General features: G+C 40.2%; 3 non-coding genes across 3 annotated transcripts; all 3 read left to right on the top strand.

Annotated features, from left to right (window-relative positions):
- The first annotated feature begins 11,289 nt into the window (after nt 1–11,289).
- Nucleotides 11,290–11,396, top strand: LOC130937640 (small nucleolar RNA R71). The gene has a single exon (XR_009068850.1). It is a non-coding gene; the product is annotated as a small nucleolar RNA R71 (small nucleolar RNA).
- A 7,055-nt stretch (nt 11,397–18,451) lies between these two features.
- Nucleotides 18,452–18,559, top strand: LOC130937179 (small nucleolar RNA R71). The gene has a single exon (XR_009068408.1). It is a non-coding gene; the product is annotated as a small nucleolar RNA R71 (small nucleolar RNA).
- A 7,594-nt stretch (nt 18,560–26,153) lies between these two features.
- Nucleotides 26,154–26,261, top strand: LOC130937367 (small nucleolar RNA R71). Its single transcript, XR_009068587.1, has one exon. It is a non-coding gene; the product is annotated as a small nucleolar RNA R71 (small nucleolar RNA).
- The last annotated feature ends 1,194 nt before the right edge of the window (nt 26,262–27,455 follow it).

Below are 27,455 nucleotides of genomic sequence, written 5' to 3'. Positions count from 1 at the left end.
TTACTGTTTAGAAGGCTTTGTATTCTAGTTCAACTGGGAGATGACAGACCTTTCCATAAACTAAGCGGAAAGGACTCATCCCAATTGGTGTCTTGTATGCTGTCCGATATGCCCATAGCGCATCTTGGAGCCTGGTGCTCCAGTCCTTTCTATGAGGCTTGACTATCTTTTGCAGTATGCGCTTTATATTTCTGTTAGACACCTCAGCTTGCCCATTAGTCTGGGGGTGATAGGCTGTTGATACTTTATGAATTATCCCATGCCTCTTTAGTAATCCTGTTAGTCTCCTGTTACAAAAGTGAGTGCCTTGATCGCTCACGATTGCTCGTGGTGATCCAAAGCGACAAATAATATGGTTTCTATCAAAGGAAACAACATTGTTAGCATCATCAGTACGGGTCAGAATTGCTTCCACCCATTTAGAAATATAATCTACAGCTAACAATATATAAAGGTGACCATTAGAATTTGGAAATGGACCCATGAAGTCAATGCCCCAAACATCAAAAATTTTGCAGAAAAGCATAATTTGTTGAGGCATTTCATCCTTCTTGGATATATTACCAAATCTTTGGCAAGGAGAACAAGATTTACGAAGGTCAGCAGCATCTTTAAAAAGGGTAGGCCACCAGAATCTACAGTCCAAAACTTTTCTAGCTGTTCGTTGAGGGCCAAAATGTCCTCCACTCTCAGATGAGTGGCAGGCCTCTAAAATGGACTAGAATTTTGATTGAGGTACACACCGTCTAATTACCTGGTCAGCCACACCTCCATAAATAGGGATCATCCCATATATAATATTTGGACTCGCTTTTCAGCTTGTCTCTCTGATGCTTAGTAAAATCGGGAGGAAAAGAGTGGCTAACTAGATAATTAGCTATAAGTGCATACCAAGGAACTACATCAGATACTGCCTGTAAGCTATCAAATGGGAAAGTATCATTGATAGGAATGGAGTCATCTTTAATGTGCTCAAGGCGACTCAAGTGGTCTGCCACTAAATTTTGATTACCACTCCTATCTTTAATTTCCAAATCAAATTCTTGCAGCAGTAGCATCCAACGTATTAGCCTTGGTTTAGATTCCTTTTTAGCTAATAAATACTTTAGAGCTGCATGGTCTGAGTACACTACTACCTTAATACCAAGTAAATAGGCTCGGAATTTATCCAGAGCAAAAACAATAGCTAGAAGCTCTTTTTCATTAGTAGTGTAATTAGATTGAGCAGCATCTAAAGTCTTAGATGCATAAGCAATTACAAAAGGATCGTTACCTTCATGCTGAGCTAGTGCTGCTCCTACTGCATGATTGGAGGCATCACACATGATTTCAAATGGTTGACTCCAGTCTGGTCCCTCACAATCGGAACTTGAGTCAGGACGGTCTTCAGTGTATCAAATGCTTGTTTGCAATCCTCACTGAACTCGAACTCAATATCTTTCTACAGTAGTCTGGATAAGGGTAGTGCTACCTTACTGAAGTCCTTAATGAATCTCCTGTAAAAATCTGCATGGCCAAGGAACGAACGGACTTCTCTCACAGAGGAGGGGTAAGGTAAACTAGAAATAACATCCACCTTTGCTGGGTCTATAGAGATACTAGTATCAGAAATAACATGTTCTAGAATAATTCCTTGTTTCACCATAAAATGACACTTTTCAAAATTTAAAACAAGGTTTGAACTAACACACCTGTCCAATACTCTAGATAAACTATCCAAACAAAGGCTAAATGAATCACCATATACGCTAAAGTCATCCATAAAAACTTCTATACAGGTCTCAATGAGATCAGAGAAAAGACTCATCATACACCTTTGGAAAGTAGCTGGTGCATTGCATAAGCTAAAAGGCATTCCCTTATAAGCATAATTCCCAAAAGGACATGTAAAAGTAGTCATTTCCTGATCTTCAGGAGCTATATGGATTTGAAAATAACCCGTATAACCATCTAAAAAGCAGTAATGAGATTTACCTGACAGGCGGTCAAGCATCTGATCAATGAATGGCAAGGGGTAATGATCCTTGCGAGTGGCTTGGTTGAGATGCCTGTAGTCAATGCAAACTCTCCATGCGTTCTGCACTCTGGTTGTAAAAAGTTCTCTTTGCTCATTTCTTATTGTTGTGACTCTAGACTTCTTGGGCACCACTTGCACTGGGCTGACCCATTCGCTATCTAAGATGGGATAAATGATATCTGCTTCAAGTAGCCTTCAATCTTCTCTGAGGTTGACGGACAGGCTTTGCTCTTTCTTCTAAGAATATTCTGTGTTCAGAAACTTGAGGGCTGATGCCTACTATATCCGCCAAGCTCCATCCAATTACTTTCTTATGCGTCCTCAATACACTAAGCAGTTGTTCTTCTTGTTGGAAAGTGAGTTCCCTCACAATGATAACTGGAAACTTCTGCTTGTCCTCAAGGTAAGCATACTTGAGGTGTGGAGAAAGTTGCTTTAATTCCATTTTCTACTCATGGCTTGGCTCTGGATCATCTGGGGCTGGTGAAAATGGTAACGAATCTTCAGTGTGTTCAGAGGGTGTCCCCACACTTGGATCTTGCTCCATGTGACTCTCTTCCATTTCTTCCTGGTGAGTTGCAGCTATAATTTCATCAATGATGTCGCATTGGAATATGGAGTGATCTTCCAGGGGATCTTCATAGCTTCATCCAGATTGAAGCTCACTGTTCTGCCATCTACCTCAAAAGAATAGGTTCCCAAAAAGGCATCCAGCTTGAACTTCGAAGTCTTCAAAAATGGTCTTCCAAGCAAGATTGACGAAGGCTTTCCTGAGTCATTTTGGGGCATCTCCAAGATATAGAAGTCAATGAGAAATATGAGCCCCTTAATGCTCACTAACACATCTTCAGCAATTCCAACCACTGTAATAATGCTTTTATCTGCTAACACAAAACGAGCTGCCGACCTTTTTAAGGGAGGGAGCCTTAAAGCATTATATATAGACAAGGTCATGATACTCACTCACGCTCCTAAATCACACATACAGTCAGAAAATATCACACCTCCAATGGTACAGTTAACCATACATGGGCCTGGATCACTACATTTTTCAGGTATATTTTCCATTAAAGCAGATATAGAACTACCTAAAGGAATAGTTTCTAATTCATTAATTTATCTTTATATATGCACAATTCCTTTAGAAACTTTGTGTATTTAGGTACTTGCTGAATAACATCAAAAAGGGGCACAATTTACGTCAACCTTTTTGAAGATTTCTACCATTTTGGGATCAAGTTCCGTCTGCTTTCTGGCTTTCCTAGCAAGGTGTGGAAATGGGATAGGAGTGGCGTCTCTTACAGCTTCAGCTTGATGGGGTTCTGCATTCCTTGGTTGGGCTGCTTCTGCTTCAGCCATGCCTTGTGCTTCATCTTCTTCTTCAACATCCTCTACCTCAACCATGTCCTCAGCTGGAGCGTGTTCTAGCGGGCTTGGCTCCTCAGGATTCTTCCCTTGTAGTGTGGTTCCAGACCTCAAGGTAATGGCATTGATGCCACCTTTGGGGTTGCGTAATGGTTGAGAGGGAATTCAACTGGAGCTCAAAGGCTGGTTGTTGGAGTATTTAGTGATCCAATCTATGAGACAAGAGCATGCAAGGTAGAGTTCAGACCATTTAGAGTAGAAGTAAGGTGTTTTCCATGGCCTGCTGTCTCCGATCAATAGATTGTAATAACTCATCATTAGAAGATGAGGAGGGATAAGTGATCTGAGGGGTCTGCTGAGATGCTTGAGGCTGCCTTAGATGAGGTGCTCTGTAGGCCTGATTCTGATTCTGCTGTCTGATATTGTTATTGTTATTCCACCTCTGGTTTTCATTATTATCTCTGCCTCCTCTGTTATGATTGTCCCTGCAACCCTGGTTAGAATTATCTCTCCAACCTTGGTTGGAATTGTCCTGCCATCCATGGTTGTAGCTGCCACCTTGATTGTATCCTTGATTGGGGCGGTCATAGAAGTTATGAGTGGCTGCCACAGTATTGTCTTCCTGCTGGAGCTGCGGACACTCATTAGTATAATGACTATAATCAGCACAGATCCCGCATACTCTTTGTGGAACCAACTGTTGGCTTTGCTGTGGTGGAGAAGGCTGAGCTTGCTGAGCTAGTTGTTGACTCAACTGCATCTGCTTCAGTAAGTTGGTAATTTCACATATACTCTGCGTTAGAGCAGTAGTCTCTTTGCTAGAGGATACCTCTGCAACAGCTTTTGAGTGGCCTTGCCTCTGTCTGTGATTCTTAGTGGATTCAGCTAAGTCACTGATCAATTGCCATGCTTCATCAATGGTCTTGTACTTTTTCATAGACCCATTGCTAGAACCTTCCAATGTGGTCTTATCTTGAGGCTTCATGCCCTGTGTGAAGTAGCGAAGCAACACTAACTTCTCAATCATATGGTGGGGACATGCTTCTTGAAGATTGTTGAAGCGCTCCCAATATTCGTGGAGAGTCTCGGATTCGCCTTGAACAATCATAGAAATTTCCTTCCTCAATCTATCAGTAACTTCAGCTGGAAAGAATTTCTCCAAAAATTCCCTTCTAAGCGTATCCCAGTTAGCAACAGTCGCTCTAGGTTGGGCGTAGTACCACACTCTCGCCTTTCCCTCAAGAGAGAACGGGAAGGCTTTTAACAGAATAGAAGTTTCATCTGCACCATCACGCCTGATAGTAGAACAGGCTGCCTGGAAATCCCTAAGGTGCTTGATAGGCTCTTGAGCAGGTATGCCATGAAACTTAGGCATCAAGTTGAGTAGTTGGTGCACAAAATTGTGATCAACAACAATGGCACCAATAGACTTGGAGCTTTCAAACGTGAATCACACTTTGTCACAACTTCGCACAACTAACCAGCAAGTGCACTATGTCAGCCAAGTAATACCTTACGTGAGTAAGGGTCGATCCCACGGAGATTGTTGGTATGAACCAGGCTATGGTCATCTTGTAAATCTCAGTTAGGCGGATTCAAATGGTTATAATGGTTTTCGAATATAAAGATAAATAAACAGAAAATAAAGGTAGAGATACTTATGTAATTCATTGATGGGAGTTTCAGATAAGCGCATGAAGATGCTGTGTTCCTTCTGAATCTCTGTTTTCCTACTGCTTTCATCCAATCATTCTTACTCCTTTCCATGGCAAGCTGTATGTAGGGCATCACTGTTGTCAATGGCTACTTCCCATCCTCTCAGTGAAAATGGTCCAAATGCTCTGTCACAGCACGACTAATCATCTGTCGGTTCTCGATCATGTCGGAATAGAATCCAGTGATTCTTTTGCGTCTGTCATTACGCCCAACAATCGCGAGTTTAAAGCTTGTCACATTCATTCAATCCTTGAATCCTACTCGGAATACCACAGACAAGGTTTAGACTTTCCGGATTCTCAAGAATGCTGCCAATGGATTCTAGCTTATACCACGAAGATTCTGATTAAGGAATCCAAGAGATACATGCTCGTTCTAAAGTAGAACGGAAGTGGTTGTCAGTCACGCGTTCATAGGTGAGAATGATGATGAGTGTCACGGATCAACATATTCATCATGTTGAAGTGCAACGAATATCTTAGAATAAGAATAAGCTGAATTGAATAGAAGAATAATAGTAATTGCATTAATTCTCGAAGTACAGCAGAGCTCCACACCTTAATCTATGGTGTGTAGAAACTCCACCATTGAAAATACATAAGTGATGGTCCAGGCATGGCCGTGAGGCCAGCCCCCAAAATGTGATCAAGAGATTAATCAGAGACTAATTCCAAGATGAAAATACAATAGTAAAAAGTCCTATTTATACTAGACTAGCTACTAAGGTTTACAGAAATAAGTCTAAGTGCAGAAATCCACTTCCGGAGACCACTTTGGTGTGTGATTAGGCTGAGCTTAAGCTTTACATGTGCAGAAGCTTCTCTTGGAGTTAAATTCCAAGTTGTAACGTCTGTTTGGCATTTAACTCTGGTTTGTGACGTGTTTCTAGCATTTTACTCCAGAATGCAGTATGGAACTGGCGTTGAACGCCAGTTTGCGTCATCTAAACTCGAATAAAGTATGGTCTATTATATATTGCGGGAAAGCCCTGGATGTCTACTTTCCAACGCAGTTAAGAGCGCACCATTTGGAGTTCTGTAGCTCCAGAAAATTCATTTCAAGTGCAGGGAGGTCAGAATCCAACAGCATCAGCAGTCCTTTTTCAGCCTGAATCAGATTTTTGCTCAGGTCCCTCAATTTCAGCCAGAAAGTACTTGAAATCATAGAAAAACATACAAACTTATAGTAAAGTCTAGAAATGTGAATTTTGCCTAAAAACTAATAAAAACGTCCCTAAAAGTAGCTAGATCTTATTAAAAACTACCTAAAAACAATGCCAAAAAGCGTATAAATTATCCGTTCATCACAACACCAAACTTAAATTGTTGCTTGTCCCCAAGCAACTGAAAATCAAATAGGATAAAAAGAAGAGAATATAATATAAATCCCAAAATATCAATGAATATTAGTTCTAATTAGATGAGCGGGACTTGTAGCTTTTTGCTTCTGAACAGTTTTGGCATCTCACTTTATCCTTTGAAGTTTAGAATGATTGGCATTCATAGGAACTCAGAGTTCAGATAGTGTTATTAATTCTCCTAGTTAAGTATGTTGATTCTTGAACACAGCTACTTTTATGAGTCTTGGCCGTGGCCCTAAGCACTTTGTTTTCCAGTATTACCACCGGATACATAAATGCCACAGACACATGACTGGGTGAACCTTTTCAGATGGTGACTCAGCTTTGCTAGAGTCCCCAGTTAGAGGTGTCCAGAGCTCTTAAGCACACTCTTTTTGCTTTGGATCACGACTTTAATCACTCAGTCTCAAGCTTTTCACTTGGACCTGCATGCCACAAGCACATGGTTAGGGACAGCTTGATTTAGCCGCTTAGGCCTGGATTTTATTTTCTTGGGCCCTCCTATCCATTGATGCTCAAAGCCTTGGATCCTTTTTACCCTTGTCTTTTGGTTTTAAGGGCTATTGGCTTTTTCTGCTTGCTTTTTTCTTTTTCTTTTATTTTTTTCGCAAGCTTTGTTCTTCACTGCTTTTTCTTGCTTCAAGAATCAATTTCATGATTTTTCAGATTATCAACAACATTTTTCTTTGTTCATCATTCTTTCAAGAGCCAACAATTTTAACATTCATACACAACAAGATAAAAAATATGCACTGTTCAAGCATTCATTCAGAAAACAAAAAGTATTGTCACCACATCAATATAATTAAACTAATTTCAAGGATGAATTCAAAACTCATGTACTTCTTGTTCTTTTGTATTAAAAACATGTTTCATTTAAGAAGGGTGAATGATTCATGGAATTATTCATAGCATTAAGACATAGTTACTAAATACTAATGATCATGTAGTAAAGACACAAACATAGACAAACATGAAGCTTAAAAACCAAAAACAGAGAGATAAGAACAAGGAAGTTAAGGAATGAGTCCACCTTAGTGATGGTGGCGCCTTCTCCTTGAAGGACCAATGGTGTTCTTGAGCTCCTCTATGTCTCTTTCTTGCCTTTGTTGCTCCTCCCTCATAGCTCTTTGATCTTCTCTAATCTCATTGAGAATGATGGAGTGTTCTTGGTGTTCCACCCTTAATTGGTTCATGTCATGACTCAATCCTTCTAGAGAAGTGTTGAGTTGTTCCCAATAGTTATTTGGAGGAAAATGCATACCTTGAGGATGAGCTTCTTCATGCGTCTCTTGAGATCCATGAATAGGCTCTCTTGTTTGCTCCATCCTCTTCTTAGTGATGGGCTTGTCCTCTTCAATGAGGATGTCTCCTTCTATGACAACTCCAGCTAAGTAGCATAGATAGCAAATTAGATGAGGAAAAGCTAGCCTATCTAAGGTGGAGGGCTTTTCGGCCACTCTGTAGAGTTCTAGAGAGATGACTTCATGAACTTCTACTTCCTCTCCAATCATGATGCTATGGATCATGATGGCCCAATCCACAGTTACTTCGGATTGGTTGCTAGTAGGAATGATGGAGCGTTGGATGAACTCTAACCATCCTCTAGCCTTAGGCTTAAGGTCCAGTCTTCTCAATTGAACCGGCTTGCCTTTTGAGTCTATTTTCCATTGAGCTCCTTTCACACATATGTCCATGAGGACTTGGTCCAACCTTTGATCAAACTTGACCCTTCTAGTGTATGGGCGTGCATCTTCTTGCATCATAGGCAAGTTGAATGCCAACCTTATATTTTCTGGACTGAAATCTAAGCATTTTCCCCGAACCATTGTAAGCCAATTCTTCGGGTTTGGGTTCATGCTTTGATCATGGTTCCTAGTGATCCATGTATTGGCATAGAACTCTTGAACCATTAAGATTCCGACTTGTTGAATGGGGTTGGTAAGAACTTTCCAACCTCTTCTTTGGATCTCATGTCGGATCTCTGGATACTCATTTTTCTTGAGCATGAAAGGGACCTCAGGGATCACCTTCTTCTTGGCCACAACTTTATAGAAGTGGTCTTGATGGACTTTTGAGATGAATCTCTCCATCTCCCATGACTCGGAGGTGGAAGCTTTTGTCTTTCCTTTCCTCTTTCTAGAGGTTTCTCAAACCTTAGGTGCCATCAATGGTTATGGAAAAACAAAAAAAGCTATGCTTTTACCACACCAAACTTAGAATATTGCTCGTCCTCGAGCAAAAAAAGAAAGAATAGAAGAAGAAGAAGAAGATATGGATGAGAGGGAGAGAGATGTGTATTCGGCCAAGGGGAGAAGTATTGATGGTTGTGTGTGAAGAATGAATGAGTGTTGAGGGGTTTATATAGGAGTGGAAGGGGTATAGGTTCGGTCATTTAGGGTGGGTTTGGGAGGGAAAGAGATTTTGAATTTGAAGGTAGGTGGAGTTTATGGGAAAGAGAGGATGGATGTGAATGGTGAAGAGTGATTGAGGTCATTGGTGAAATGATGTTTGGAAAAGAGTGTTATGAAAATGTGTGAGAGAGAGGGAGAAGGTAGGTGGGGATCCTGTGAGGTCCACAGATCCTGAAGTGATCCTGTGGGGTCCACAGATCCTGGGGTGTCAAGGATTTCTCATCCCTGCACCCTTTAGGCGTGTAAAATGCCCTCTGTATGCAATCTTGGCATTTAATGCCAGATTAATGCTTGTTTCTGGCGTTAAACGCCACTTCCATGCTTGTTTTGGGCGTTCAATGCCAATCTGCAGCATGTTTCTGGCGTTGAACGCCACTTCCATGCTTGTTTCTGGCGTTTAACGCCAGCTCTCCCTCAGGGTGCAATCCTGGCATTTAAACGCCAGACTACTACTTGTTTCTGGCATTCAACGCCAGTTTCATGCTATGTTCTGGCGTTGAACGCCAGCCAGATGCTCCTTACTGGCGTTTAAACGCCAATAAGCTCTTCCTCCAGGGTGTGTTTTTTCTTCTGCTATTTTTGATTCTGTTTTTAATTTTTTGCAATTGTTTTGTGACTCCACATGATCATAAACCTAATAAAACATAAAAGAACAATAGAAATATAGATAAATAAAAATTGGGTTGCCTCCTAATAAGCACTTCTTTAATGTCATTAGCTTGACAGTGAGCTCTCATGGAGCTTCACAGATCATCAGAGCATTGTTGGGACCTCCTAACACCAAACTTAGAGTTTGAATGTGGGGGTTCAACACCAAACTTAGAGTTTGGTTGTGGCCTCCCAACACCAAACTTAGAGTTTGATTGTGGGGGCTTTATTTGACTCTGTATTGAGAGAAGCTTATCGTGCCTCTTTTCCATGTTTACAGAAGGATAACCTTGAGCTTTAAACACAAGGTAGTCCCCATTCAATTGAAGGACTAACTCTTCTCTGTCAACATCAATCACAGCTCCTGCTGTGGCTAGGAAGGATCTTCCAAGAATGATGGATTCATTCTCATCCTTCCCAGTGTTTAAGATTATGAAATCAGCAGGGATGTAAAGGCCTTTAACCTTCACTAACACGTCCTCTACCAATCCATAAGCTTGTTTTATTGACTTGTCTACCATCTCTAATGAGATTCTTACAGCTTGTACCTCAAAGATCCCCAGCTTCTCTATTACAGAGAGTGGCATAAGATTTATACCTGACCCCAGGTCACACAAAGCCTTCTCAAAGGTCATGGTGCCTATGGTACAGGATATTAAGAATTTACCAGGATCTTATTTCTTTTGAAGTAGAGTTTGCTGAACCCATGTATCTAGTTCATTAATGAGCAAGGGAGATTCACCTTCCCAAGTCTCATTACCAAACAACTTGGCATTCAACTTCATGATGGCTCTTAGATATTGAGCAACTTGCTCTTCAGTTACATCTTCATCCTCTTCAGAGCTCATGAATGGTCAAAGGAGGTTCAATGGAATCTCTATGGTCTCTAGGTGAGCCTCAGATTCCTTAGGTTCCTCAGTTTAGAACTCCTTTTTGTTCAGAGGACGTCCCAGGAGGTCTTCCTCACTGGGATTCACGTCCTTCTCCTCCTTTATGCATTCAGCCATATTGATTATATCAATGGCCTTGCACTCTCTTTTCGGATTCTCTTCTGTATTGCTTGGGAGAGTACTAGGAGGAGTTTCAGTGATTTTCTTACTCAGTTGACCCATTTGTGCCTCTAAATTTCTAATGGAGGACCTTGTTTCACTCATGAAACTTAAAGTGGCCTTAGATAGATTAGAGACTATGTTTGCTAAGCTAGAGGGGCTCTACTCAGAATTCTCTGTCTGTTGCTGAGAAGATGATGGAAAAGGCTTGCTATTGCTAAGCCTGTTTCTTCCACCATTATTAAAGCCTTGTTGAGGCTTTTGTTGATCCTTCCATGAGAAATTTGGATGATTTCTCCATGAGGAATTATAGGTGTTCCATAGGGTTCACCCATGTAATTCACCTCTGCCATTGCAGGGTTCTCAGGATCATAAGCTTCTTCTTCAGAAGATGCCTCTTTAGTACTGTTGGATGCATTTTGCCATCCATTTAGACTCTGAGAAATCATGTTGACTTGCTGAGTCAACATTTTGTTCTGAGCCAATATGGCATTCAGAGTATCAATTTCAAGAACTCCCCTCTTCTAAGGTATCCCATTACTCACAGGATTCCTCTCAGAGATGTACATGAATTGGTTATTTGCAACCATGTCAATGAGTTCCTGAGCTTCTGCAGGTGTTTTCTTTAGGTGAATAGATCCACCTGCAAAGTGGTCCAATGACATCTTAGACAATTCAGACAGACTATCATAGAATATATCCAGGATGGTCCATTCTGAAAGCATGTCAAAAGGACACTTTTTGGTCAGTTGCTTGTATCTCTCCCAAGCTTCATAGAGGGATTCACCTTCTTTCTGTCTGAAGGTTTGAACATCCACTCTAATCTTACTCAGCTTTTGAGGAGGAAAGAACTTGGCCAAGAAGGCCGTGACCAGTTTATCCCAAGAGTTCAGGCTATCTTTAGGTTGAGAGTCCAACCATACTCTAGCTCTGTCTCTTACAGCAAAAGGGAAAAGCATAAGCCTGTAAACCTCGGGATCAACCCTATTAGTCTTAACAGTATCATAGATCTGCAAGAATTCAGTTAAGAACTGAAAAGAATCTTCTGATGGAAGTTCATGAAACTTGCAGTTCTGTTGCATCATAGAAACTAAATGAGGCTTTAGCTCAAAGTTGTTTGCTCCAATGGCAGGGATTGAGATGCTTCTTCCATGTAAGTTGGAATTTGGTGCAGTAAAGTCATCAAACATCTTCCTTGCATTATTATTGTTGGGTTCGGCTGCCATATCCTTTTCCTGTTTGAAAATTTCAGTTAGGTCCTCTTCAGAGTACTGTGCTTTAGCTGCTCTTAGCTTCCTCTTCAAGGTCCTTTCAGGTTCAGGATCAGCTTTAACAAGAATGCTTTTTTTCTTGTTCCTGCTCATATGAAAGAGAAGAAAACAAAGAGAGAAGAGGAATCCTCTATGTCACAGTATAGAGATTCCTTTATGTGAGTAGAAAAAGAGGATAATAGAGGAAAGAGAAGAAAAATTCGAACACAGAAGAGAGAAGAGGGTTCGAATTTTTGAGATAAAGAGAAGTGTTAGTAAATGAATAAATAAATAGAAAAAGATGAGAGGGAGAGAATTTCGAAAATTGTTTTTGAAAAATGGTTAGTGATTTTCGAAAATTAAGAGAAGAAATAAAATTAAAATTAAAAATTTGAAACAATTAGTTAAGTAAAAAGAATTTTGAAAAAGGGTGAGGGATTTTCGAAAATTAGAGATAGAAAAGTAGTTAGGTGGTTTTGAAAAACATAAGAAACAAACAAAAAGTCAATTAGTTAGTTGAAAAAGATTTGAAAATAAATTTTGAAAATATAAGAAGTTAGAAAAGATTTTGAAATTGATTTTGAAAAAGATATTTAAAAAAAAGATTTGATTTTTAAAATTAAAATTGATTACTTGACTAAAAAGAAACTAAAAGATATGACTCTAGAATTTAAAGATTGAACCTTTCTTAACAAGAAAGTAACAAACTTCAAATTTTTTGAATCAATCACATTAATTGTTAGTAAAGTATTTGAAATTTTGAAATAAAGATAAGAAAAAGATTTTGAAAATCAATTTTTAAAAATTTTGAAAATAATAAAAAAATGAAAAAGATTTGATTTTTGAAAAAGATTTTGAAAAGATAGGATTTTTAAAAATTGAAATCTTGACTTGACTAACAAGAAACAACTTATTTTAAAATTTTTTTACTAAGTCAACCCAAAGATTTCGAATTTTTGAGTAAAACAAGGAAAAGATATTTTTTTTATTTTTCAATTTTTTTATGATGAGAGAGAAAAACACAAATATGACTGGTGCACGAAATTGTGATCATCAATGGCGCCATCAACATGGTACGCTCATTGCAATCTCAACTCTCTATCACAACTCCGCACAACTAACCAGCAAGTGCACTGGGTCGTCCAAGTAATAAACCTTACGCGAGTAAGGGTCGATCCCACGGAGATTGTTGGTATGAAGCAAGCTATGGTCATCTTGTAAATCTTAGTCAGGCAAACTCAAATGGGTATAGATGATGAATGAAACATAAAGATAAGGATAGAGATACTTATGTAATTCATTGGTGGGAATTTCAGATAAGCGCATGAAGATGCTGTGTCCCTTCCGTCTCTCTGCTTTCCTACTGTCTTCATCCAATCCTTCTTACTCCTTTCCATGGCAAGCTTATGCAAGGGTTTCACCGTTGTCAGTGGCTACCTCCCATCCTCTCAGTGGAAATGTTCAACGCACCCTGTCACGGCACGGCTATCCATCTGTCGGTTCTCGATCAGGCCGGAATAGAATCCATTGATTCTTTTGCGTCTGTCACTAACGCCCCGCCCTCAGGAGTTTGAAGCACGTCACAGTCATTCAATCATTGAATCCTACTCAGAATACCACAGACAAGGTTAGACCTTCCGGATTCTCTTGAATGCCGCCATCAGTTCTTGCCTATACCACGAAGACTCTGATCTCACGGAATGGCTAGCTCGGTTGTCAGGCGAGCACTCGGTTGTCAGGCGATCAACCATGCATCGTGTATCAGGAATCCAAGAGATATTCACCCAATCTAAGGTAGAACGGAGGTGGTTGTCAGGCACACGTTCATAGGTGAGAATGATGATGAGTGTCACGGATCATCACATTCATCAAGTTGAAGAACAAGTGATATCTTAGAACAAGAACAAGCGGAATTGAATAGAAGAACAATAGTAATTGCATTAATACTTCGAGGTACAGCAGAGCTCCACACCTTAATCTATGGTGTGTAGAAACTCCACCGTTGAAAATACATAAGAACAAGGTCTAGGCATGGCCGTGAGGCCAGCCTCCCAATGATCTAAGAACTAGATGTCCAAAGATGAAAATACAATAGTAAAAGGTCCTACTTATAGAAAACTAGTAGCCTAAGGTTTACAAAGATGAGTAAATGACATAAAAATCCACTTTCGGACCCACTTGGTGTGTGCTTGGGCTGGGCAATGAAGCATTTTCGTGTAGAGACTCTTCTTGGAGTTAAACGCCAGCTTTTGTGCCAGTTTGGGCGTTTAACTCCCACTTTGGTGCCAGTTCCGGCGTTTAACGCTGGAATTTCTGAAGGTGACTTTGAACGCCGGTTTGGGCCGTCAACAGCATCTACAGTCCTTTTCAGTCTCTAAATCAGATTTTTGCTCAGGTCCCTCAATTTCAGCCAGAAAATACCTGAAATCACAGAAAAACACACAAACTCATAGTAAAGTCCAGAAAAGTGAATTTTAAATAAAAACTAATAAAAATATACTAAAAACTAAACCAAATATACTAAAAACATACTAAAAATAATGCCAAAAAGCGTACAAATTTTCCGCTCATCACAACACCAAACTTAAATTGTTGCTTGTCCTCAAGCAGTTGAAAATCAAATAAGATAAAAAGAAGAGAATATACTATAGACTCCAAATTATCAATGAAACTTAGCTCCAAATTAGATGAGCGGGACTAGTAGCTTTTTGCCTCCGAACAGTTTTGGCATCTCACTTTATCCTTTGAAATTCAGAATGATTGGCTTCTTTAGGAACTCAGAATCCAGATAGTGTTATTGATTCTCCTAGTTAAGTATGATGATTCTTGAACACAGCTACTTATTGAGTCTTGGCCGTGGCCCAAAGCACTTTGTCTTCCAGTATTACCACCGGATACATACATGCCACAGACACATAATTGGGTGAACCTTTTCAGATTGTGACTCAGCTTTGCTAAAGTCCCCAATTAGAGGTGTCCAGGGTTCTTAAGCACTCTTTTTGCCTTGGATCACAACTTTATTTCTTTCATTTTCTTTTCTTTTCTTTCTCCTTTTTTTTTTCTTTTTCGTTTTTCTCCTTCTTTTTTTTTGTATTCACTGCATTTTCTTGCTTCAAGAATCATTTTTATGATTTTTCAGATCCTCAGTAACATGTCTCCTTTTTCATCATTCTTTCAAGAGCCAACATTCATGAACCACAAATTCAAAAGACATATGCACTGTTCAAGCATACATTCAGAAAACAAAAAGTATTGCCACCACATCAAACTAATTAAGCTAGTTTTAAAGATGAATTCGAAATCCTGTACTTCTTGTTCTTTTGTGATTAAAAACAGTTTTCATTTAAGAAAGGTGATGGATTCATAGGACATTCATAACTTTAAGGCATAGACACTAAGACACTAATGATCATAAGACACAAACATAGATAAACATAAGCATAGAAATTCAAAAAACAGAAAAATAAAGAACAAGGAGATTAAAGAACGGGTCCACCTTAGTGATGGCGGCTTGTTCTTCCTCTTGAAGGTCTTATGGAGTGCTTGAGCTCCTCAATATCTCTTCCTTGTCTTTGTTGCTTCTCTCTCATGATTCTTTGATCTTCTCTAATTTTATGGAGGAGGATGGAATGTTCTTGGTGCTCCACCCTTAGTTGTCCCATGTTGGAACTCAATTCTCCTAGGAAGGTATTTAGTTGCTCCCAATAGTTTTGTGGAGGAAAGTGCATCCCTTGAGGCATCTCAGGGATTTCATGATGAGTGGGGTCTCTTGTTTGCTCCATCCTTTTCTTAGTGATGGGCTTGAGGTCATGCCTTCTCAGTTGAACCGGCTTTCCTCTTGAATCTCTCTTCCATTGAGCGCCCTCTTCACAAATGTCTGTGAGGACTTGGTCCAACCTTTGATCAAAGTTGACCCTTTTTGAGTTTGAAAGGGACCTCATGGATCACCTTCTTCATGGCCACAACTTCACAGAAGTGGTCTTGATGCACCCTTGAGATGAATCTCTCCATCTCCCATGACTCGGAGGTGAAAGCTTTTGCCTTCCCTTTCCTCTTTCTAGAGGTTTCTCCGGCCTTGGATGCCATAAATGGTTATGGAAAAACAAAAAGCAATGCTTTTACCACACCAAACTTAAAAGGTTTGCTCGTCCTCGAGCAAAAGAAGAAAGAAGAGAGTAGAAGAAGAAGAAAATAGAGGAGATGGAGAAGGCTTATGTTTCGGCCAAAAAGGGGAAGAAGTAGTGTTTAGGGTGTGTGAAAATGAAGAAGTGAAGAAGGGTTTATATAGGGGTGAGGGGAGGGGTTATGGTTCGGCCATGGGAGGGTGAGTTTGGGAGAGAAAGTGGTTTGAATTTGAAGGGTGAGGTAGGTGGGGTTTTATGAAAGATGGATGTGAGTGGTGAGAGAGAAAGATGGGATTTGATAGGTGAAGGGTTTTTGGGAAGAGGTGTTGAGGTGATTGGTGAAGAAGAGAGAGTGGTGGGGTTGGTGGGGATCCTGTGGGGTCTACAGATCCTGAGGTGTCAAGGAAAAGTCATCCCTGCACCAAATGGCATGCAAAATTGCGTTTTTAGCCATTTCTGGCGTTAAACGCCGGGCTGGTGCCCATTTCTGGCGTTTAGCGCCAGGTTCTTGCCCTTTCCTGGCGTTTAACGCCAGTCTGGTGCCCCTTTCTGGCGTTAAACGCCCAGAATGGTGCCAGACTGGGCGTTAAACGCCCACCTGCTAGCCTTACTGGCGTTTAAACGCCAGTAGGTTCTTCCTCCAGGGTGTGCTGTTTTTCTTCCTGTTTTTCATTTTCAATTGATTTTGTGACTTCTCATGATCATCAACCTACAAAATAAAATAAAATAACAAAGGAAAATATATAAAATATAACATTGGGTTGCCTCCCAACAAGCGCTTCTTTAATGTCAGTAGCTTGACAGAGGGCTCTCATGGAGCCTCACATTTTCTCAGAGCAATGTTGGAACCTCCCAACACCAAACTTAGAGTTTGAATGTGGGGGTTCAACACCAAACTTAGAGTTTGGTTGTGGCCTCCCAACACCAAACTTAGAGTTTGACTGTGGGGGCTCTGTTTGACTCTGCTTTGAGAGAAGCTCTTCATGCTTCCTCTCCATGGTGACAGAGGGATATCCTTGAGCCTTAAACACAAAGGATTTTTCATTCACTTGAATGATCAGTTCACCTCCATCAACATCAATCACAGCTTTTGCTGTGGCTAGGAAGGGTCTGCCAAGGATGATAGATTCATCCATGTACTTCCCAGTCTCTAGGACTATGAAATCAGCAGGGATGTAATGGTCTTCAATTTTCACCAGAACATCCTCTACAAGTCCATAAGCTTGTTTTCTTGAATTGTCTGCCATCTCTAGTGAGATTCTTGCAGCTTGTACCTCAAAGATCCCTAGCTTCTCCATTACAGAGAGGCATGAGGTTTACACTTGACCCTAAGTCACACAGAGCCTTCTTGAAGGTCATGGTGCCTATGGTACAAGGTAGTGAAAACTTCCCAGGGTCTTGTCTCTTTTGAGGTAATTTCTGCCTAGACAAGTCATCCAGTTCTTTGGTGAGCAAAGGAGGTTCGTTCTCCCAAGTCTCATTTCCAAATAACTTGTCATTTAGCTTCATGATTGCTCCAAGGTATTTAGCAACTTGCTCTTTAGTGACATACTCATCCTCTTCAGAGGAGGAATACTCATCAGAGCTCATGAAAGGCAGAAGTAAGTCCAATGGAATCTCTATGGTCTCATTTTGAGCCTCAGATTCCCATGGTTCCTCATTGGGGAACTCAGTGGAGGTCAGTGCACGCCCATTGAGGTCTTCCTCAGTGGCGTTCACTGCCTCTCCTTTCTCTCCAAATTCGGCCATGTTGATGGCCTTGCACTCTCCTTTTAGATTTTCTTCTGTATTGCTTGGAAGAGTACTAGGAGGGAGTTCAGTAATTCTCTTGCTCAGCTGTCCTACTTGTGCCTCCAAATTCCTAATGGAGGACCTTGTTTCAGTCATGAAACTTTGAGTGGTTTTGATTAGATTAGAGACCATGGTTGCTAAGTCAGAGTGGCTCTGCTTAGAATTATCTGTCTGTTGCTGAGAAGATGATGGAAAAGGCTTGCCATTGCTAAACCTGTTTCTTCCACCATTATTGTTGTTGAAACCTTGTTGAGGTCTCTGTTGATCCTTCCATGAGAAATTTGGATGATTTCTCCATGAAGAATTATAGGTGTTTCCATAGGGTTCTCCTAGGTAATTCACCTCTTCCATTGAAGGGTTCTCAGGATCATAGGCTTCTTCTTCAGATGAAGCATCCTTAGTACTGCTTGGTGCATTTTGCATTCCAGACAGACTTTGAGAAATCAAATTGACTTGTTGAGTCAATATTTTATTCTGAGCCAGAATGGCATTCAGAGTATCAATCTCAAGAACTCCTTTCTTCTGATTTGTCCCATTGTTCACAGGATTCCTTTCAGAAGTGTACATGAATTGGATATTTGCAACCATTTCAATTAGTTCTTGAGCTTCTGTAGGCGTCTTCTTCAGATGAAGAGATCCTCCAGCAGAGCTATCCAAAGACATCTTGGATAGTTCAGAGAGACCATCATAGAAAATACCTATGATGCTCCATTCAGAAAGCATGTCAGAAGGACATTTTCTGATCAATTATTTGTATCTTTCCCAAGCTTCATAGAGGGATTCTCCATCCTTCTGTCTGAAGGTTTGGACTTCCACTCTAAGCTTACTCAATTTTTGAGGTGGAAAGAACTTTGCCAAGAAGGTATTGACTAGCTTTTCCCATGAGTCCAGGCTTTCTTTAGGTTGTGAGTCCAACCATGTCCTAGCTCTGTCTCTTACAGCAAAAGGGAATAGCATAAGTCTGTAGACCTCAGGGTCAACCCCATTAGTATTGACAGTGTCACAGATTTGCAAGAACTCAGCCAAAAACTGATGAGGATCTTCCAATGGAAGTCCATGGAACTTGCAATTCTGTTGCATTAGAGAAACTAATTGAGGCTTAAGCTCAAAGTTGTTTGCTCCAATGGCAGGGATAGAGATGCTTCTCCCATAGAAGTCGGGAGTAGGTGCAGTAAAGTCACCCAGCACCTTCCTTGCATTGTTGGCATTGTTGTTTTCGGCTGCCATGTGTTCTTCTTCTTTGAAGATTTCTGTTAGGTCCTCTGCAGAGAGTTGTGCCTTAGCTTCTCTTAGCTTTCGCTTCAAGGTCCTTTCAGGTTCAGGGTCAGCTTCAACAAGAATGCTTTCGTCTTTGTTCCTGCTCATATGAAAGAGAAGAGAACAAGAAAATATGGAATCCTCTATGTCACAGTATAGAGATTCCTTGAGGTGTCAGAGGAAAAAAATAGAAGGAAGAAGGAGAATTCGAACTTAGTGAGATAGAGTTCGAATTGTGCATTGAAGAGGAGTGATACTCCATAAATAGAAGGATGTGAGAAGAGGGGAGGAAATTTTTCGAAAATTAAGTAAAAGAATTTGAAACCATTTTGAAAAACACTAATTAATTTTCGAAAATAAGAGTGGGAAATAAATCAAGTGATTTTTGAAAAAGACTTTGAAATTAGAAGTCAAAAAGATTTGATTGAAAATTATTTTGAAAAAGATGAGGTTAAGAAGATATGATTGGTTTTAGAAAATATATGATTGAGAAGATATGATTTGAAAACAATTTTAAAAAGATTTGATTTTAAAAATTAATGACTTGCCTAACAAGAAAAGATATGATTCAAACATTAAACCTTTCTCAACAGAAAAGGCAACATACTTGAAATGTTCAATCAAATCATTAATTGTTAGCAAGTATCTTTGAAAAAGGAAAGAAATTGATTTTGAAAACATTTGATTGAAAAGATATGATTTGAAAAAGATTTGATTTTGAAAAACTTTGAAAACTTGAAAAAAATTGATTTGAAACAAAATCCTCCCCCTTGTGCCATCCTGGCGTTAAACGCCCAGAATGGTGCACATTCTGGCGTTTAACGCCCAATGCACTACCTTTTTGGGCGTTAAACGCCCAACCAGGCACCCTGGCTGGCGTTTAAACGCCAGTCTGTCCTTCTTCACTGGGCGTTTTGAATGCCCAGCTTTTTCTGTGTAATTCCTCTGCTGCATGTTCTGAATCTTCAGTTCCCTGTACTATTGACTTGAAAATAGAACCAAGATCAAATAAACAATGCATGCAAGCCACCAAACTTAAAATTAGACACTAGACTCAAACAAGAAACATAAAATATTTTTGGTTTTTATGATTTTGAAATTTTTTTTTGTGCTTTTTCGAAAATTAAGTAAAAACAGAAAATAAAGGTATCAAAATTCTTAATGAGAATTACAGGAATCATGCAATGTTAGTCTAAAGCTTTAGTCTAAAGGATTTAGACATGGATAGCCAAGCTTCAGCAGGACATTGCATTCAAGAGCTAAATTGATGATAATCAATCAGCTTTGGTGATGGTAAGATCATCACCTTGAAACACAAGAATTCACTCTTAAGAATTCTGAAAAATACCTAATCTAAGCAACAAGATGAACCGTCAGTTGTCCATACACAAAACAATCCCCGGCAACGGCGCCAAAAACTTGGTGCACGAAATTGTGATCATCAATGGCGCCATCAACATGGTACGCTCATTGCAATCTCAAATCTCTATCACAACTCCGCACAACTAACCAGCAAGTGCACTGGGTCGTCCAAGTAATAAACCTTACGCGAGTAAGGGTCGATCCCACGGAGATTGTTGGTATGAAGTAAGCTATGGTCATCTTGTAAATCTTAGTCAGGCAAACTCAAATGGGTATAGATGATGAATGAAACATAAAGATAAGGATAGAGATACTTATGTAATTCATTGGTGGGAGTTTCAGATAAGCGCATGAAGATGCTGTGTCCCTTCCGTCTCTCTGCTTTCCTACTGTCTTCATCCAATCCTTCTTACTCCTTTCCATGGCAAGCTTATGCAAGGGTTTCACCGTTGTCAGTGGCTACCTCCCATCCTCTCAGTGGAAATATTCAACGCACCCTGTCACGGCACGGCTATCCATCTGTCGGTTCTCGATCAGGCCGGAATAGAATCCATTGATTCTTTTGCGTCTGTCACTAACGCCCCGCCCTCAGGAGTTTGAAGCACGTCACAGTCATTCAATCATTGAATCCTACTCAGAATACCACAGACAAGGTTAGACCTTCCGGATTCTCTTGAATGCCGCCATCAGTTCTTGCCTATACCACGAAGACTCTGATCTCACGGAATGGCTGGCTCGGTTGTCAGGCGAGCACTCGGTTGTCAGGCGATCAACCATGCATCGTGTATCAGAAATCCAAGAGATATTCACCCAATCTAAGGTAGAACGGAGGTGGTTGTCAGGCACACGTTCATAGGTGAGAATGATGATGAGTGTCACGGATCATCACATCATCAAGTTGAAGAACAAGTGATATCTTAGAACAAGAACAAGCGGAATTGAATAGAAGAACAATAGTAATTGCATTAATACTTCGAGGTACAGCAGAGCTCCACACCTTAATCTATGGTGTGTAGAAACTCCACCGTTGAAAATACATAAGAACAAGGTCTAGGCATGGCCGTGAGGCCAGCCTCCCAATGATCTAAGAACTAGATGTCCAAAGATGAAAATACAATAGTAAAAGGTCCTACTTATAGAAAACTAGTAGCCTAAGGTTTACAAAGATGAGTAAATGACATAAAAATCCACTTTCGGGCCCACTTGGTGTGTGCTTGGGCTGGGCAATGAAGCATTTTCGTGTAGAGACTCTTCTTGGAGTTAAACGCCAGCTTTTGTGCCAGTTTGGGCGTTTAACTCCCACTTTGGTGCCAGTTCCGGCGTTTAACGCTGGAATTTCTGAAGGTGACTTTGAACGCCAATTTGGGCCATCAAATCTTGGGCAAAGTATGGACTATCATATATTGCTGGAAAGCCCAGGATGTCTACTTTTCAACGCCGTTGAGAGCGCGCCAATTGGGTTTCTGTAGCTCCAGAAAATCTACTTCGAGTGCAGGGAGGTCAGAATCCAACAGCATCTACAGTCCTTTTCAGTCTCTAAATCAGATTTTTGCTCAGGTCCCTCAATTTCAGCCAGAAAATACCTGAAATCACAGAAAAACACACAAACTCATAGTAAAGTCCAGAAAAGTGAATTTTAAATAAAAACTAATAAAAATATACTAAAAACTAAACCAAATATACTAAAAACATACTAAAAACAATGCCAAAAAGCGTACAAATTTTCCGCTCATCACAACACCAAACTTAAATTGTTGCTTGTCCTCAAGCAGTTGAAAATCAAATAAGATAAAAAGAAGAGAATATACTATAGACTCCAAATTATCAATGAAACTTAGCTCCAAATTAGATGAGCGGGACTAGTAGCTTTTTGCCTCCGAACAGTTTTGGCATCTCACTTTATCCTTTGAAATTCAGAATGATTGGCTTCTTTAGGAACTCAGAATCCAGATAGTGTTATTGATTCTCCTAGTTAAGTATGATGATTCTTGAACACAGCTACTTATTGAGTCTTGGCCGTGGCCCAAAGCACTTTGTCTTCCAGTATTACCACCGGATACATACATGCCACAGACACATAATTGGGTGAACCTTTTCAGATTGTGACTCAGCTTTGCTAAAGTCCCCAATTAGAGGTGTCCAGGGTTCTTAAGCACACTCTTTTTGCCTTGGATCACAACTTTATTTCTTTCATTTTCTTTTCTTTTTCTTTCTCCTTTTTTTTTTCTTTTTCGTTTTTCTCCTTCTTTTTTTTTGTATTCACTGCATTTTCTTGCTTCAAGAATCATTTTTATGATTTTTCAGATCCTCAGTAACATGTCTCCTTTTTCATCATTCTTTCAAGAGCCAACATTCATGAACCACAAATTCAAAAGACATATGCACTGTTCAAGCATACATTCAGAAAACAAAAAGTATTGCCACCACATCAAACTAATTAAGCTAGTTTTAAAGATGAATTCGAAATCCTGTACTTCTTGTTCTTTTGTGATTAAAAACAGTTTTCATTTAAGAAAGGTGATGGATTCATAGGACATTCATAACTTTAAGGCATAGACACTAAGACACTAATGATCATAAGACACAAACATAGATAAACATAAGCATAGAAATTCGAAAAACAGAAAAATAAAGAACAAGGAGATTAAAGAACGGGTCCACCTTAGTGATGGCGGCTTGTTCTTCCTCTTGAAGGTCTTATGGAGTGCTTGAGCTCCTCAATATCTCTTCCTTGTCTTTGTTGCTTCTCTCTCATGATTCTTTGATCTTCTCTAATTTCATGGAGGAGGATGGAATGTTCTTGGTGCTCCACCCTTAGTTGTCCCATGTTGGAACTCAATTCTCCTAGGGAGGTATTTAGTTGCTCCCAATAGTTTTGTGGAGGAAAGTGCATCCCTGAGGCATCTCAGGGATTTCATGATGAGTGGGGTCTCTTGTTTGCTCCATCCTTTTCTTAGTGATGGGCTTGAGGTCATGCCTTCTCAGTTGAACCGGCTTTCCTCTTGAATCTCTCTTCCATTGAGCGCCCTCTTCACAAATGTCTGTGAGGACTTGGTCCAACCTTTGATCAAAGTTGACCCTTTTTGAGTTTGAAAGGGACCTCATGGATCACCTTCTTCATGGCCACAACTTCACAGAAGTGGTCTTGATGCACCCTTGAGATGAATCTCTCCATCTCCCATGACTCGGAGGTGAAAGCTTTTGCCTTCCCTTTCCTCTTTCTAGAGGTTTCTCCGGCCTTGGATGCCATAAATGGTTATGGAAAAACAAAAAGCAATGCTTTTACCACACCAAACTTAAAAGGTTTGCTCGTCCTCGAGCAAAAGAAGAAAGAAGAGAGTAGAAGAAGAAGAAAATGGAGGAGATGGAGAAGGCTTATGTTTCGGCCAAAAAGGGGAAGAAGTAGTGTTTAGGGTGTGTGAAAATGAAGAGGTGAAGAAGGGTTTATATAGGGGTGAGGGGAGGGGTTATGGTTCGGCCATGGGAGGGTGAGTTTGGGAGAGAAAGTGGTTTGAATTTGAAGGGTGAGGTAGGTGGGGTTTTATGAAAGATGGATGTGAGTGGTGAAGAGAAAGATGGGATTTGATAGGTGAAGGGTTTTTGGGGAAGAGGTGTTGAGGTGATTGGTGAAGAAGAGAGAGAGTGGTGGGGTTGGTGGGGATCCTGTGGGGTCTACAGATCCTGAGGTGTCAAGGAAAAGTCATCCCTGCACCAAATGGCATGCAAAATTGCGTTTTTAGCCATTTCTGGCGTTAAACGCCGGGCTGGTGCCCATTTCTGGCGTTTAGCGCCAGGTTCTTGCCCTTTCCTGGCGTTTAACGCCAGTCTGGTGCCCCTTTCTGGCGTTAAACGCCCAGAATGGTGCCAGACTGGGCGTTAAACGCCCACCTGCTAGCCTTACTGGCGTTTAAACGCCAGTAGGTTCTTCCTCCAGGGTGTGCTATTTTTCTTCCTGTTTTTCATTTTCAATTGATTTTGTGACTTCTCATGATCATCAACCTACAAAATAAAATAAAATAACAAAGGAAAATATATAAAATATAACATTGGGTTGCCTCCCAACAAGCGCTTCTTTAATGTCAGTAGCTTGAGAGAGGGCTCTCATGGAGCCTCACATTTTCTCAGAGCAATGTTGGAACCTCCCAACACCAAACTTAGAGTTTGAATGTGGGGGTTCAACACCAAACTTAGAGTTTGGTTGTGGCCTCCCAACACCAAACTTAGAGTGTGACTGTGGGGGCTCTGTTTGACTCTGCTTTGAGAGAAGCTCTTCATGCTTCCTCTCCATGGTGACAGAGGGATATCCTTGAGCCTTAAACACAAAGGATTTTTCATTCACTTGAATGATCAGTTCACCTCCATCAACATCAATCACAGCTTTTGCTGTGGCTAGGAAGGGTCTGCCAAGGATGATAGATTCATCCATGCACTTCCCAGTCTCTAGGACTATGAAATCAGCAGGGATGTAATGGTCTTCAATTTTCACCAGAACATCCTCTACAAGTCCATAAGCTTGTTTTCTTGAATTGTCTGCCATCTCTAGTGAGATTCTTGCAGCTTGTACCTCAAAGATCCCTAGCTTCTCCATTACAGAGAGAGGCATGAGGTTTACACTTGACCCTAAGTCACACAGAGCCTTCTTGAAGGTCATGGTGCCTATGGTACAAGGTAGTGAAAACTTCCCAGGGTCTTGTCTCTTTTGAGGTAATTTCTGCCTAGACAAGTCATCCAGTTCTTTGGTGAGCAAAGGAGGTTCGTTCTCCCAAGTCTCATTTCCAAATAACTTGTCATTTAGCTTCATGATTGCTCCAAGGTATTTAGCAACTTGCTCTTTAGTGACATACTCATCCTCTTCAGAGGAGGAATACTCATCAGAGCTCATGAAAGGCAGAAGTAAGTCCAATGGAATCTCTATGGTCTCATTTTGAGCCTCAGATTCCCATGGTTCCTCATTGGGGAACTCAGTGGAGGTCAGTGCACGCCCATTGAGGTCTTCCTCAGTGGCGTTCACTGCCTCTCCTTCCTCTCCAAATTCGGCCATGTTGATGGCCTTGCACTCTCCTTTTAGATTTTCTTCTGTATTGCTTGGAAGAGTACTAGGAGGGAGTTCAGTAATTCTCTTGCTCAGCTGTCCTACTTGTGCCTCCAAATTCCTAATGGAGGACCTTGTTTCAGTCATGAAACTTTGAGTGGTTTTGATTAGATCAGAGACCATGGTTGCTAAGTCAGAGTGGCTCTGCTTAGAATTCTCTGTCTATTGCTGAGAAGATGATGGAAAAGGCTTGCCATTGCTAAACCTGTTTCTTCCACCATTATTGTTGTTGAAACCTTGTTGAGGTCTCTGTTGATCCTTCCATGAGAAATTTGGATGATTTCTCCATGAAGAATTATAGGTGTTTCCATAGGGTTCTCCTAGGTAATTCACCTCTTCCATTGAAGGGTTCTCAGGATCATAGGCTTCTTCTTCAGATGAAGCATCCTTAGTACTGCTTGGTGCATTTTGCATTCCAGGCAGACTTTGAGAAATCAAATTGACTTGTTGAGTCAATATTTTATTCTGAGCCAGAATGGCATTCAGAGTATCAATCTCAAGAACTCCTTTCTTCTACTTTGTCCCATTGTTCACAGGATTCCTTTCAGAAGTGTACATGAATTGGTTATTTGCAACAATTTCAATTAGTTCTTGAGCTTCTGTAGGCGTCTTCTTCAAATGAAGAGATCCTCCAGCAGAGCTATCCAAAGACATCTTGGATAGTTCAGAGAGACCATCATAGAAAATACCTATGATGCTCCATTCAGAAAGCATGTCAGAAGGACATTTTCTGATCAATTGTTTGTATCTTTCCCAAGCTTCATAGAGGGATTCTCCATCCTTCTGTCTGAAGGTTTGGACTTCCACTCTAAGCTTACTCAATTTTTGAGGTGGAAAGAACTTTGCCAAGAAGGCATTGACTAGCTTTTCCCATGAGACCAGGCTTTCTTTAGGTTGTGAGTCCAACCATGTCCTAGCTCTGTCTCTTACAGCAAAAGGGAATAGCATAAGTCTGTAGACCTCAGGGTCAACCCCATTAGTCTTGACAGTGTCACAGATTTGCAAGAACTCAGCCAAAAACTGATGAGGATCTTCCAATGGAAGTCCATGGAACTTGCAATTCTGTTGCATTAGAGAAACTAATTGAGGCTTAAGCTCAAAGTTGTTTGCTCCAATGGCAGGGATAGAGATGCTTCTCCCATAGAAGTCGGGAGTAGGTGCAGTAAAGTCACCCAGCACCTTCCTTGCATTGTTGGCATTGTTGTTGTTTTCGGCTGCCATGTGTTCTTCTTCTTTGAAGATTTCTGTTAGGTCCTCTGCAGAGAGTTGTGCCTTAGCTTCTCTTAGCTTTCGCTTCAAGGTCCTTTCAGGTTCAGGGTCAGCTTCAACAAGAATGCTTTCGTCTTTGTTCCTGCTCATATGAAAGAGAAGAGAACAAGAAAATATGGAATCCTCTATGTCACAGTATAGAGATTCCTTGAGGTGTCAGAGGAAAAAAATAGAAGGAAGAAGGAGAATTCGAACTTAGTGAGATAGAGTTCGAATTGTGCATTGAAGAGGAGTGATACTCCATAAATAGAAGGATGTGAGAAGAGGGGAGGAAATTTTTTGAAAATTAAGTAAAAGAATTTGAAACCATTTTGAAAAACACTAATTAATTTTCGAAAATAAGAGTGGGAAAGAAATCAAGTGATTTTTGAAAAAGACTTTGAAATTAGAAGTCAAAAAGATTTGATTGAAAATTATTTTGAAAAAGATGAGGTTAAGAAGATATGATTGGTTTTAGAAAATATATGATTGAGAAGATATGATTTGAAAACAATTTTAAAAAGATTTGATTTTAAAAATTAATGACTTGCCTAACAAGAAAAGATATGATTCAAACATTAAACCTTTCTCAACAGAAAAGGCAACATACTTGAAATGTTCAATCAAATCATTAATTGTTAGCAAGTATCTTTGAAAAAGGAAAGAAATTGATTTTGAAAACATTTGATTGAAAAGATATGATTTGAAAAAGATTTGATTTTGAAAAACTTTGAAAACTTGAAAAAAAATTGATTTGAAAAC

The sequence above is a fragment of the Arachis stenosperma genome, chromosome 6, assembly GCF_014773155.1.
Source record: "Arachis stenosperma cultivar V10309 chromosome 6, arast.V10309.gnm1.PFL2, whole genome shotgun sequence".
Lineage (NCBI taxonomy): Eukaryota > Viridiplantae > Streptophyta > Magnoliopsida > Fabales > Fabaceae > Arachis > Arachis stenosperma.
The sequence above is the reverse complement of the archived record's forward strand: the minus strand, read 5'-3'. Positions and strand labels throughout refer to the sequence as shown.